The following is a 12,461-nucleotide window of genomic DNA, read 5'->3' as shown; positions in this document are numbered from 1 at the left end:
ATAACCATGCTAACTTAGCCCATTAGTATGGTTAAAAGACTAAAGGAGACATTTCCTGATCTGACACCAGTGAGACGAACTATATCACAGATGTTAAGATAGTTAAAGATAGTTACAGTAGCTCTGCTCCTCTGCCCATATCATGATTACTTTGAAGTTTCATTATTTTTGAGTCACTTGCTGAAATAATTGACTCCAAGTCTTTAATTCCATCATGTTGACACAGGTATAATTTCACCATGTTCATTTCCACATTTAAGTTTAGTATGTTAAAATTTGATAGTAAATGCTAAGCATGAATATAAAGCTGGGGCTTATGAAAATGTTGCTGTTTTTTTAAAAAAAATGTCCAGAGATTTGGTCACAAATCGGATTATTAATCAGAGTTTGACCCGGTGATATCACTAGATTAAGAGGCAGAGGCTTTAAGCTGCTATTTTTAATAGCAATACAGTAGCTGGCATTCATCATGGATTTCAAAAACCACAGAAAAGACGTTAAAACAATCAAACAGTTCTGAAGCATTTATGACAAGTGTCGGACAGATCTGGCCTCATGATTTCAGTGTATATGGTTCTGATAATGCCCTTTCATGTTAGATGAATATGACTAACTATTTTTTTTATCATTTCTTTTTCTTTTCTTTCTTTCTTTCTTTCTTTCTTTCTTTTTTAACCTGCAGCTGCAACCAGCTCTTCTTTGAAGAGTTTCAAGTGAGCTGCTGTAATTCCAAAGTCCCTTCAAAGTCATGCACTCCAAGGAAGAAGCAGCAAAACTTTAGCATGGTGTTCAACTTGAGCTGAGCTGGAAGTTAAGTGGAGCATACAATCTGCTTCAAAAACAGCCTGAAGAGGTATGAATTAAAGGAGAGGGACAGAGGACGAGAGCGGTGGTATTTAATTCACCCGGCACTTCTTAATTGGATTTTTCTTTGATGTCCAATACCAGTCACCATGGGATGGGAAGAATGGGCTTCTCTTAAGGGAGATTTATTTTATAGGCGGTTAAGTGTTCCATATTTCCTTATTAACTGGAGACTGGAAGTGCAATTACTTCAAGAGACAACATTGAAAACATCTGAAGTCTTTGGTCTTTACACCATATTTGAGCACGTCTCTTTTTTCAGGCTTTATGCAATATTTGGCTATCTAATTTTCAAGTGGCTTGGAACAGTAAGTGGGGCTGCAGAGAATATTATCTGTCAACTGTGAGGATATCACTGGAGATATGGTGCCTGTGTCAGCTCTTGCAAAAACAATTTGTTTGACTGAGATTCTCAAATCCCACTTACTGCTTAGCTACTCCAGAAATGTTTGGGAGGATTGTAAAACCCAGAGAAATGTTGATGGCAATGCTGAAACCAATTAATTTACCATTCAGGTCTTCAGCAGTTTGTCCCTGACTTGTTAATAAAAAGAGACAACACGTTTTAAAGTGCTGATAAATTTATCAGCTGGGCAAATGGCACATCTAGGGTATGTGCGTTACAATACTGGATCATGGGAAATGTATTATCGTAAACTACACGATACCAGGAATTGTGGTGTTTTGTTTAAGGAATTTTCATAATGCTGCTTATAAAAATAGTCCTTTTTCCTGTTTTTATTCCTCCTTCATGAACAGATTCGGTGATTATTAAGCTAGTCAGTACATCTAAAAGTGCAAAGGAAATCATCCTAAAGCCTAATAAAAATAATAAGGGTATTGTATGCACATTTATGATGAATTTAGTGTTTTTCGGCTGATTTGTGCACACAAAGCAGTAGCATACCCAGAGAACCAACGCAACACATTACTGTTTCTCTTCTATGAAGCATGACGCGCGCTGTATCTGTCACTCACCTCGAGAGATGGTCACAGATTCTAACTCGTCTCACGAGGGAGACATTTTTAAAACACTGTGGTAGTCAGTGTGGTTTTAGTTCAGCTGCAGGAAAAAAAAGGTGATGCACACTGGCTCAGGGAGCAGTGCCAGGTGGAGTTGATTGGCACAGCTGGTGTGCACTGGTTAATCAGCTTCTCCTTTCTTATGCAGAAGCATGCTGGGACCTGGTGGCCACACACATGCACACACACTCTTTAGCTGCACCAGCAGCAACTGTAATGCTGTCTGTGGGCCACATTTGCAAATAAGGTTCTTTTGTTGTCATCATAGGTGTTTTATAGCACTATTCAATCACAGCATTTTTGACTTACCAACCGTGTGTATGAGTGTGTGCTTTGGGGGGGTGCGGGAGTTGGAGGATAAATATTAAGGCAGCATGGTTAACAAACAGCAGCATCTGTTACACATTTGAATGTTTCTTTCCAACCGTGAAAAGGTCGACAGTGAGCTAGGATCTATTTTTCGTGGAGTAAGTCATCATTTGGCCTCAGATTTAGACCAATAACATTTTAGTGATCTGTAATTGACTCATTTGACTAACCTAACCAAAAGATGTGTCTGTGTGTGTGTATTTATATCCTTGTGGGGACATGTCATTGACATAATGCTTTCCCTAGCCGCTTACCCTAACCATCAAAAATGAATGCCTAACCCTGACCCTGACCCTTACCCTAAACCTAACCATAACCTAAGTGTAACCCTGACAATAAAACCACATTTTGAATCTCAAAAATGCTTTCAAATTCTTGGGTACCAGGAATTTGGTCCCCACAATTTTTGTTCCCCCGAAAGTGTTAGTACACGTACATGTGTGTGTTTATGTGTGTGTGTAATATGTACACTTTAGAAATGTACTGGGTTACGTTGCCATGGGAACTTATGCTGTAACCCATTCTAGATTCGATTCATACAGACCAATATATTCTCTGGAAAAAACCCCATCCCCATTCTTGGAAGATCCCTACACCTCTGTGTGCGGATAGCAGGAGGTGTACAGTTTCTTTTAAAGCTTTTATTCCCTTTTTTCCATCTTGATTTGAAACTATTTTAATACAATTTTGTTGTTCTATGAGCATTATGAATTTAAAACAAAGCAGCTATTTGTACTTGCTGGCCTCATATCAAATTTGCATGTTGACAGCCTATTATTTTTTTTAATATGAATTCTTGCTTAGAGCAATTAGAGCAGTTATATGGGCAGAAATCTGTGCCATCAGAAACTGAATTTGAATGAGTTCAATTTGAATTTGAATTGCTCAGATTGAATCTGAATTGTAACTTGAATAAATGCTTTTGAAAACTGAATTTGAATTAGTCTAATTTGAAATTGAATTTATGGTTTGAAAATGATCATCACTAAATTGAAATTGAATTTTATATTTTGAAAATGAATTGATTTGCTTTGAAACTGCATTTTATCCTTTAAAAATTCAGCTCTCGAATAATTTCAGATTCACTTCTCACCATTCAGTTTCAGTTCTACAATTCAATTTCAGTTCCAAAATTCAGTTTTTTGGAACTTACATCCGGTTCCGGTTCAAGCGCAGATTAATAGAACTACGTTTTACTAGCGGACCGAAAGTGTTACTGATGGGAATCTACGGCGTCTTGAGCTGAATTAAGACTCCAGAAGTCATTCGTCATGTCGAATGACCAGCGGATAAACTCTCAGGTTGGTAATAAATGTATTACATGTATAAGAACAAGCCTCAAGTTAACAAATGATAGCCGTATAGTAGGGCTGGGCCATATTATACCGTTCACGGTAATACCGGTATAATGTTAGGCAACGATAGGAAAATGAAATATCGCGATAGAATATGAGTAAAACGCGCATGCGCAGTGTCTTTGTTTTCATACGCACATGGCCGATTGTTGAGTGAAACAGATGAACCAGAACTGGTTTGTAAAAATGGTGCAACTTCAGTGATGTGGAACTGGTTTGGTGTTTGTCCGTCAGATACACAACAAAGCACATTTTTTTGCAGAACATGCAAGCGGCCGTCGTTATTGTCATATTTGTCGGACTAAGATGCTCTTAAATCTGGGAGTAATCTGGGTCCTAAACCCCCCTCTTCAGGTCAAACGAACACTGCAGCATCACTGAGAGTTAAAAACTGTCTAAATTCTTTCATCTTTAATAAAACGATCAGCATTGCTGCTTTACCAGGTGTAACTATGAAGTTTAACTTCCAGGCATCCATGAAAACAAAAGTTATTACATTTAACGGAGTTAGAAGTTAGCAGGAAGCTAGCGGAAGTTAGCTCGCTAGTTTCGCTAGTTAGCTAAGCATGATATAGCATGTTCTGACGTAGAGATTTCTGAAAAAATTCAAACGTACAGCTCTGCTATCACTTCCAACATAAATGAAGACAGGAAACTAAACAGCAGTGACGTTTGTAGGGTTACTGAAGTTGGGCTAGCTGGTATATAATGATGTGCTACGTGATCGCTAGCGACACAGCTACGTTAGCATAACATAAACAGTGACGCTGGAGGACGAACACTAACACTTTTCCACTTATAAAAGTTAACGTGAAGGTTCCTCATGGTTAGAGACAAATGCAATCGCATGGCAGGATGCTGTAAACGGACCAAACTTCAGTCAGGAGAACAACTGAGATAATCCATCCACAATACGAGGTTAGTCATTAATATACTGCAACAACATGGGAATAGAGCAGCTGCCAGAGAATTCAACATTAATGAATCAATGGTACAGAAGTGGAGGAAGCAAGAAGAATGAGTTTAATAAAGTTTGATTTATCTGACTGCTTTGTTTCGCTTAATGTGCCTTATAATCCCGTGCACCTTATGGTCCGAAAAATACATACTGCACACTGCAGTTTAATGTTGCAAAGCACCTCTTTTTAACTTCAGTGGATATTATACATGGTTATGCTCAGGACATGTCAGCCCATTTCTACTGGAAATGCCTTTTGGTTAAACTTTCAGCAAGGAATTTGCATTTGCACTGTTACATTTTTATAAAGCTTTAATGTACATAAAAACCAGCTTCTTGTTTAAGTGAAAATAAATGGAAGGTTGTCTTTTTGCGCTAGTAATGTTGTGGAGTTGTATTTTGTCTCGCATCAATTATATCGTCAGTTATATCGTTATCGCAAATTTTCAAATATATATCGTGATAAATATTTTTGGCCATATCGCCCTGCTCTACCGTATAGTAACTTTTATGCTTATTGCAGCTGCTAGCTAAAAACGCTAATTTAGCGTAGTTTGCCCTGGATTCAGCTTTGACAAACAAACATGATCGACTGTTTCTAGTAGAATTCCAAAGTTGTCATCTTGGACCCTGTCAGAGTACCCCCTCTGTATGCTTGCAGAGACCCCTACAGTAGGGAAACATGCAAAACGGTGCCCAAACCTTTGTATTTTAGCTTTATTTATGTCTTACACAGCATCCCAACTCTTTAGCTAACTTAATAACTTTAGCTAAAGTGAATAGTTAGTCTAATTCATTAGTGCAGCATTACTGGGTCACCTCTGTTTGAAGTGATATACAACTATCAGTGTTTAACTACCATAATAATTCTTAGGGTACTGAGTGCATGCTTAATTAGATTTTTTTTTTTAAAGCATACTGCTCCATTACTATGTTTGACAGGCTGAAGTTGTCGGGTCACCTCCTAAATCGACCATCTTTTACAGGTGTTTTGTGCCAGAAATGGAGTGTCCACTGAAGACTGAAGATACTGAATCTCTACGCCTTGCCATTGATCCCTCTTGTGCCTTCATCTAGACAAGAGACATTAACTTAACCACTCTCATATGCTCTGTACCTACATCACCTTCCCTGACAGTCGTAGCTTGGCTCATCTGAGGGTGAAATTATAAGAATGTGTTATTTTGCAAAGTGCTCTCTAGGGTTCCTAAATAAAATATGGCATTGAGGTCATTTCTTTTGAATTAATCCCTTCTTCTGAAATATAAGAACCTCTCCTGGTTTTAATGGCACTTTGGATTTCCTTACTTTCTGTTCCACTTCCAAACCCAAATAGATGCGACAAGCTGACACAGTAACATGGAAGAGGGAAAGAAGTTGGAAAGGACTACTACAAATAAACCCAATGCCTAACAATGAAAAATATAAAATAAGAACAATAATAATAATAAAGATAAAAGATGAAGTAACAAGTTTTTAGTTTTGTTTATTCCAAATGATCATCCAGATGTCTGTGACATGTGATGACAAACACCATAATGGAAGGCCTTAGTCATCACATGCTTAAACTCATCATATATTTTTGCATATGCTGAACAGGCAGTCAGACATGCTGTAACTGTGGGGTAGAAAACTGCATGAACACTATACGGCAGGGGTCTCAAACTCCAGTCCTCGAGGGCATGGAAAAGTTGCATGACACTGGCCCTTGAGGACTGGAGTTTGAGACCCCTGTCATATGGAATTTGACAGGTGTGGTTGAACTGCATGAAGACTCTGAAGTTTCTCTTCTCTTCTGGCAGGACAGGAATGTGGCCTTGTCCTGTGAGCCACTGTAAGGATGTACTTAGAGTGGAAATGGACTGTCACCGGCCTCAGGCTCTTCACCCTTTTCAAAGACAAAGCAGTCATTTAGATAAAATATTAGATATTGTTTACCTGTAAATGCACAAAGTAAATTTTGAAATGTAATTATTGTCAAGAGTGAACAAGCACTGATAGTGTAATCTACAGCTGTGGCCAAACGTTTAGAGAATGAGAAGTGTTGTTTGCTTATTTACAAAGTTTGCTGTTTCAGTGATAGTTGTATATCATATTATATCACTTCAAACAGAGGCGATCCAGTAATGCTGCACTAATGAATTAGACTAACTATTCACGTTAGCTAAAGTTATTAAGTTAGCTAAAGTTATTAAGTTAGCTAAAGAGTTGGGATGCTGTGTAAGACATAAATAAAGCTAAAATACAAAGGTTTGGGCACCGTTTTGCATGTTTCCCTACTGTAGGGGTCTCTGCAAGCATACAGAGGGGGTACTCTGACAGGGTCCAAGATGACAACTTTGGAATTCTACTAGAAACAGTCGATCATATTTGTTTGTCAAAGCTGAATTCAGGGCAAACTACGCTAAATTAGCGTTTTTAGCTAACAGCTACAATAAGCATAAAAGTTACCTTACGGCTATCATTTGTTAACATGACGCATGTTCTTATACATGTAATACATTTATTACCAACCTGAGAGTTTATCCGCTGGTCATTCGACATGACGAATGACTTCTGAAGTCTTAATTCAGCTCAAGACGCCGTAGATTCCCATCAGTAACACTTTCGGTCCGCTAGTAAAACGTAGTTCTATTAATCTGCGCTTGAACCGGAACCGGATGTAAGTTCCAAAAAACTGAATTTTGGAACTGAAATTGAATTGTAGAACTGAAACTGAATGGTGAGAAGTGAATCTGAAATTATTCGAGAGCTGAATTTTTAAAGGATAAAATGCAGTTTCAAAGCAAATCAATTCATTTTCAAAATATAAAATACAATTTCAATTTAGTGATGATCATTTTCAAACCATAAATTTAATTTCAAATTAGACTAATTCAAATTCAGTTTTCAAAAGCATTTATTCAAGTTACAATTCAGATTCAATCTGAGCAATTCAAATTCAAATTTAACTTATTCAAATTCAATTTCTGATGGCACAGATTTCTGCCCATACAGTTACTTGCTCTGTGACCAATAAGAATCACCCAGGCTGTAGCTAGAAAAAAAAGTTCTTTTAGACAATCATTTAATGAAATTCTTCATTATAACCCATCAGATTCCACTGTGTATTAATAAGAAAGTTGTGATACTGAATCTGTGTTTTTGCTGGCTTTCTCTCCTGGCTTCAAATAGGTCAAACTTTATTCATAAAGTACATTTTGCCTGGACTTACTGATCCTCACACGTATGTAGAGCACACTTAATGCTAAATACTGTACAGCACTTTTCCTCTCACACACACCCCCGCTGTTACTTGTTTGCAGCAGCTGTGTAGCTTATGTATTATGTGTTTAACCTCTTCACATTTTTCTAATATTACAGTTTTACCTTTGTAAAGTCACTGTATCCATGTTTGTGATTGGTCAGATACTGGCGATGGATCCCTTTCATATGTACAGTGCAAGGGAAACCTTAGTTTAACTAAGCTGGTAATCAGCTTCATATGACCCTTTATCCTGAAGGCAGATGTTAGGATAAGTGATTCCAGATAATAGGAGTTGGAGAAGTGTTCTTCTACCTTCTTTTTGGCTTTTTTGATACCCTTCTTTAGATTAGCCCTGGCTGTACTGTAGGCGTGTGCATCTCCTGACCTAAAGGCAGTGTTGCGGGCCTTCAGGAGGAGACAAACATCCCGGTTCATCCAAGGCTTCTGGTTGGGGTACATGGTGATCCGTTTGTGGTTTTGGAGATGTAATCCAGTACAGATGAGGCGTACCTGTCCAGGTCTGTGTGGGTGAACATATTCCAGTCTATGTTTTTAAATCTGTCCTGGAGCACTGCGTCTGTCCCCTCTGGCCACGCTTTAATTGTCCTCACAGCAGGTTTCACACGTTGGATGAGTGGTGAATACCGAGGTGTGAGAGATGGTCCGATTGTCCAACGTGGGGGAGGGGTGTTGCTTTGTAGGCTCCAGACAGGTAGACAGGTAAAGTCAGAAGAACGAAGATAACAAATAAAATGAACTACAGAGTTAAAATCTCAGTTACAAGGGGAAAAAAGGGCTTCCACTCGAATCAAAACATGTGACTAAATAATTAAAACCCGGGAGTGAATTCTATCTTTTGAAGCAAATACATGTTTATTATTAATTCTGTATATTTTCTCATCCTGTCTCCTGCTGACATAAGCAATGATTTCTCTTTGGAGACTGAATTTGGAAGTAAATCTTACTCATACTGTAGGTCAAATTTTGTGAATGAAAGTGCCCAGGCCACACTTAAAGTATGACATAGGAGGTCCACATTTGGATAATATAACACAATGCTGTCATTGCCACAACATTGTTGAGATAAGAGACAATACATTAAACCCACAATGCCAATATGTCATATGCTGTGGGAGTGTCTGGTCGGGTGTGGTCCAGGTTCCTGTTGTCCGTTCCCTGGGGTGGAGTTGGCCAGCTCATCACCTGCTTACAATTTCCGGGGCTCCATCTAGAGGGTTTTTAAGCCAGCACTGCCTGCTACTCCTTGCCAGTTCGTCCTGCTACCACCCGTGGTAAACTTGGCCTCCTCTGTGCTCAGACTCTGTGTGCCTCGATCGTGGGTTAATGTGTCCTCCGTCTCCTGTATTCTCCAGATTCATCACCCGTCGTACTCACCAGCAGTGCTGGTGCTGTTTCCGTCCCGTTCTCCCGTCTGCCCAGAACCCGAGGACCACACACTCATCTTCTCCTCAGCCTGCCCTCCAGCCCGTACTTCAACCTCCCTGGACACCTTGGAACCTGGACCAGCCTCCCCACACTCTCAACCATCCCTAGAACGCTCCCACGGCAACTCCTTCCCCGCCTAATAGCCGGTATTTTCAAATAAGCCCAAAGACTCTCCACTAGTACCACTCACCTCTGCCCTTTACTTGTTTCCCATTCAGTAAAACCCTTCTCCTGTGTTTGCAGAAGTTCCCGCCCGTGTTCTCCCTGTGTTCTACGTCCGTTTCTCCGCCCTCGGGCCTCCCTCAGTTCCTGCGAATGATTTCTGTTAGACCCAGTCTTGTTTAACTTCCTTTTCCTTTCAATAAATTGTACATAGTTCGAGCAATTGAATCTGCTCTTGAGTCCACTGCATCCTTGTTTGTGACACAATAGGTTTGTTAGTCCACAAACAGCACTGGGGAGACACCTACCCCCTTGTGACATATGATCATATCATATCTTGACCTCGCTACACATAAAAAGCTCTCCAGAGTGAAGTTTGATGTCCTGCAACGAGGGAATATCTGGGTTTTGATATTAGGAGCGATAATGATATCAGGCAATGAGCCAAACAGAACCATGAGTCACCATGTGGAGTCAGCAAGACCTTACTCTATGTTTTAATGTTTTAATAAATGTGCCACAAGTTCAGAAACAATCATTTAGTAGCTGTATACACCAGTCTGTATACTCTCCTTAAGGGATTTACATAAAAATAAAATGGTTCAAAAGTATTATGAGAATAACTGGGCTGAAGTCGGCTTTTGAAAACATCCCGACATCTTGTAAGGTCTCGGCAGCCGGTGTTATAACCTCAATTAATGGTAATCCTTTTCTTGAAAAGTGCTGCTTGTTGTTGACGCGCACACTATGGCACCTCTCCTTCGACGTTAGTACAGCAAAGCTCACAACGAGTCACCAAAAATCCCAAAATGCACAAAGTGTACCAGTCTTTGCAAAACAGGCAGGAGACAAAACTGAAACTTCTTCGATTGACAACTTGGGGTTTTTAGGCTGCTGCCCAAGACAAATCCCAACTTCTCTGTCAGAGATCCAGTTCTCCTTATCAAAGTCTATATCAGCAGTTTGTGCAATCCCATTCCCCCACACTACCTTTGAGTCCCTTTACCAGAATTTCAGTCGTATTTCATTTATATCTTTTTAACTGAAGCAAAGTTTGTGCAATCCATGTGCTGATCTCTAAAGTCTGTCAAGTGCTGGCTTTCCTGGAAAGGAAATAAGGAGTACTGAAAGCTTAAAAAGAAGATAAGCTGCCAAAATGGATAGGATTCTGGATGAATATGTTCAGAGTCCTGCTGGTATCATCCTTTGCCTTTTGTTGTCAGTTACATTAAATATGGTTAAAAAAAGTGTTCATGAATAGTGCTGACAAAGTTTTTCTTCTGTTTAATGTTAGTTTAAATATGCAGCATTAATCATAATGTATGAAGTTTTGATTTTCTGTTTTTCTTAAACCGACTGATGTTTTAAATAACATACAGTCAACATAACACACATCCAGCTTCAGACAGCGTCGCCTGTCTTTTTTAACTATGCAAGATAAACCCTTGTGGAAACACTCAGTTCTCTGGGACAAATAGTGTAGTTTTAACTAAATGTAAGAAATAACACCCATTATTGACTGGGAATGTTTTTAGAAGGTTAATCAATAAGACTTTGGTGTCTTTTAGTATCACAATATGCATGGTATGTATATTGCCACAAATACTACTACTACTGGTGCAATAATAGTACTGTAATAACGTCATGTCTTGGTGTGGAGGTATTTTGCATAGTACCTAATATATCCTTAGAACACTCCCTACATTTGCTGTTTCATAACCTGAGCAGTGAAGTGATGAGCTACACTTTGGAAGAAAGTAAGCCTGACATTTTGTGAAATAAGCCTCTTGATAGAGTGCTCCGCACTGAGCTGCCTGCCATGGGATTTAAGAAGTTTTAAACTAATACTCTGTCATATATTTCCCACGTCTCACAGTTTTTTCCAGAATGTCTTATATAACACTTAGCATGCACTCGAATTAGTTTTGTTTCTTTATAGTTTGTCCAAGAGTCTTCATTTTGCTATATGCTAACAAGTATTTTAGCAAGGCTTGAGCGTAGGTGGTGATTGCGCCATAGAAATGTTTTGCCAGATGTATTACCTGTTTGTTTAGCAACCTACAGTTTCAGATGAGCAACAGACTAGAAAGGGAAAAAATGACAAAATCTGTTCAGAGAGAGAGAACATGAGCGAGAACATGTCACAGTATTGGGTCTGTCGTAGCAGATGCCAACGAGACCGGATTTTGCATGATGAGCCAGACAGACAAACAGATGGACAAATGGACAGATGGAGCGACAAGGTGAAAACACACAAACACGTGCAGTCATGTGTCTCTATCTGAACTTTGTGTAAACCACTAGACCATAAAGCCACTAGTGTGCAATGCCCAGAGAAATTGCCCCCAAAATCATCATATCTCAGACTCTACAGGACTGAGTTAGTATGTTAAATGTTAATGTTCGTGACAGTGCAATTAGAAAAAGACTAAACAAGGGTGGCTGATTTTGGAACAGTTTTCAGAAGGAAACCTCTTCTCTCTAAAGAAAACCTGGCAGCATGGCTTAGGTTTGCACAAGATGAGACCAAACTGGAGATATCTGGCACCAATACACAACACAAACAAGCTCGAGTAAGGTGGTGGACGGTCAATGACTTTGGCTTGTTTTGCAGTCACTTTAACCTATTTCTTTTTTTTGGATACAATTAGGACACATTTAATGTCATATTTACAGTAATACTTACTTGTTTAATGGTTTAGGAGCGGTGATCCCAATAACTTATTTTTATCTTCCTAAATGAGATATCATGTGGCTCAACAATCCTGCACCTGGGCACCTTGCTGCCATTGCAGTCAAACTATTTTAGAGTCAAATGTGAAGCCATGTGTCCAACAGCTAAAGCTTGGCAGAATTTGGGTCTTGCAGCCGGACAATGATCCCTAACACAGCAGGAAATCTACAACAGAATGAGTGAAAAAGAAAAGAATTAAAGTGCTGCAGTGACCCAGTCAAAGTCTAAACCTCAACCTGATTGAAATGCTGAGGTGGGACCTTAAGAGAGCTGTGTACAATCATGTGCTGCAATCTAAAATAA

The 12,461-nt window shown here is 39.3% G+C and overlaps 2 long non-coding RNA genes across 2 annotated transcripts; one reads left to right on the top strand and one right to left on the bottom strand.

The window, feature by feature from the left end:
* Positions 1-5,488: 5,488 nt before the first annotated feature.
* LOC146707550 (uncharacterized) lies at positions 5,489-7,376 on the bottom strand. Its single transcript, XR_014921078.1, has 2 exons — positions 7,084-7,376; positions 5,489-6,457 (listed from the first exon to the last, which is right to left on the bottom strand). It is a non-coding gene; the product is annotated as an uncharacterized LOC146707550 (long non-coding RNA).
* A 904-nt stretch (positions 7,377-8,280) lies between these two features.
* On the top strand, positions 8,281-9,595 carry LOC146707549 (uncharacterized). The gene is made up of 3 exons (XR_014921077.1): positions 8,281-9,108; positions 9,190-9,408; positions 9,506-9,595. It is a non-coding gene; the product is annotated as an uncharacterized LOC146707549 (long non-coding RNA).
* The last annotated feature ends 2,866 nt before the right edge of the window (positions 9,596-12,461 follow it).

The sequence above is a fragment of the Copadichromis virginalis genome, linkage group LG6 (genome assembly GCF_057382275.1).
Source record: "Copadichromis virginalis isolate Kocher_CV1m ecotype Utaka linkage group LG6, C_Virginalis_male_GT1.1, whole genome shotgun sequence".
NCBI classification, from domain to species: Eukaryota; Metazoa; Chordata; class Actinopteri; order Cichliformes; family Cichlidae; genus Copadichromis; species Copadichromis virginalis.
This window is presented reverse-complemented; position numbering and strand designations above follow the sequence as displayed.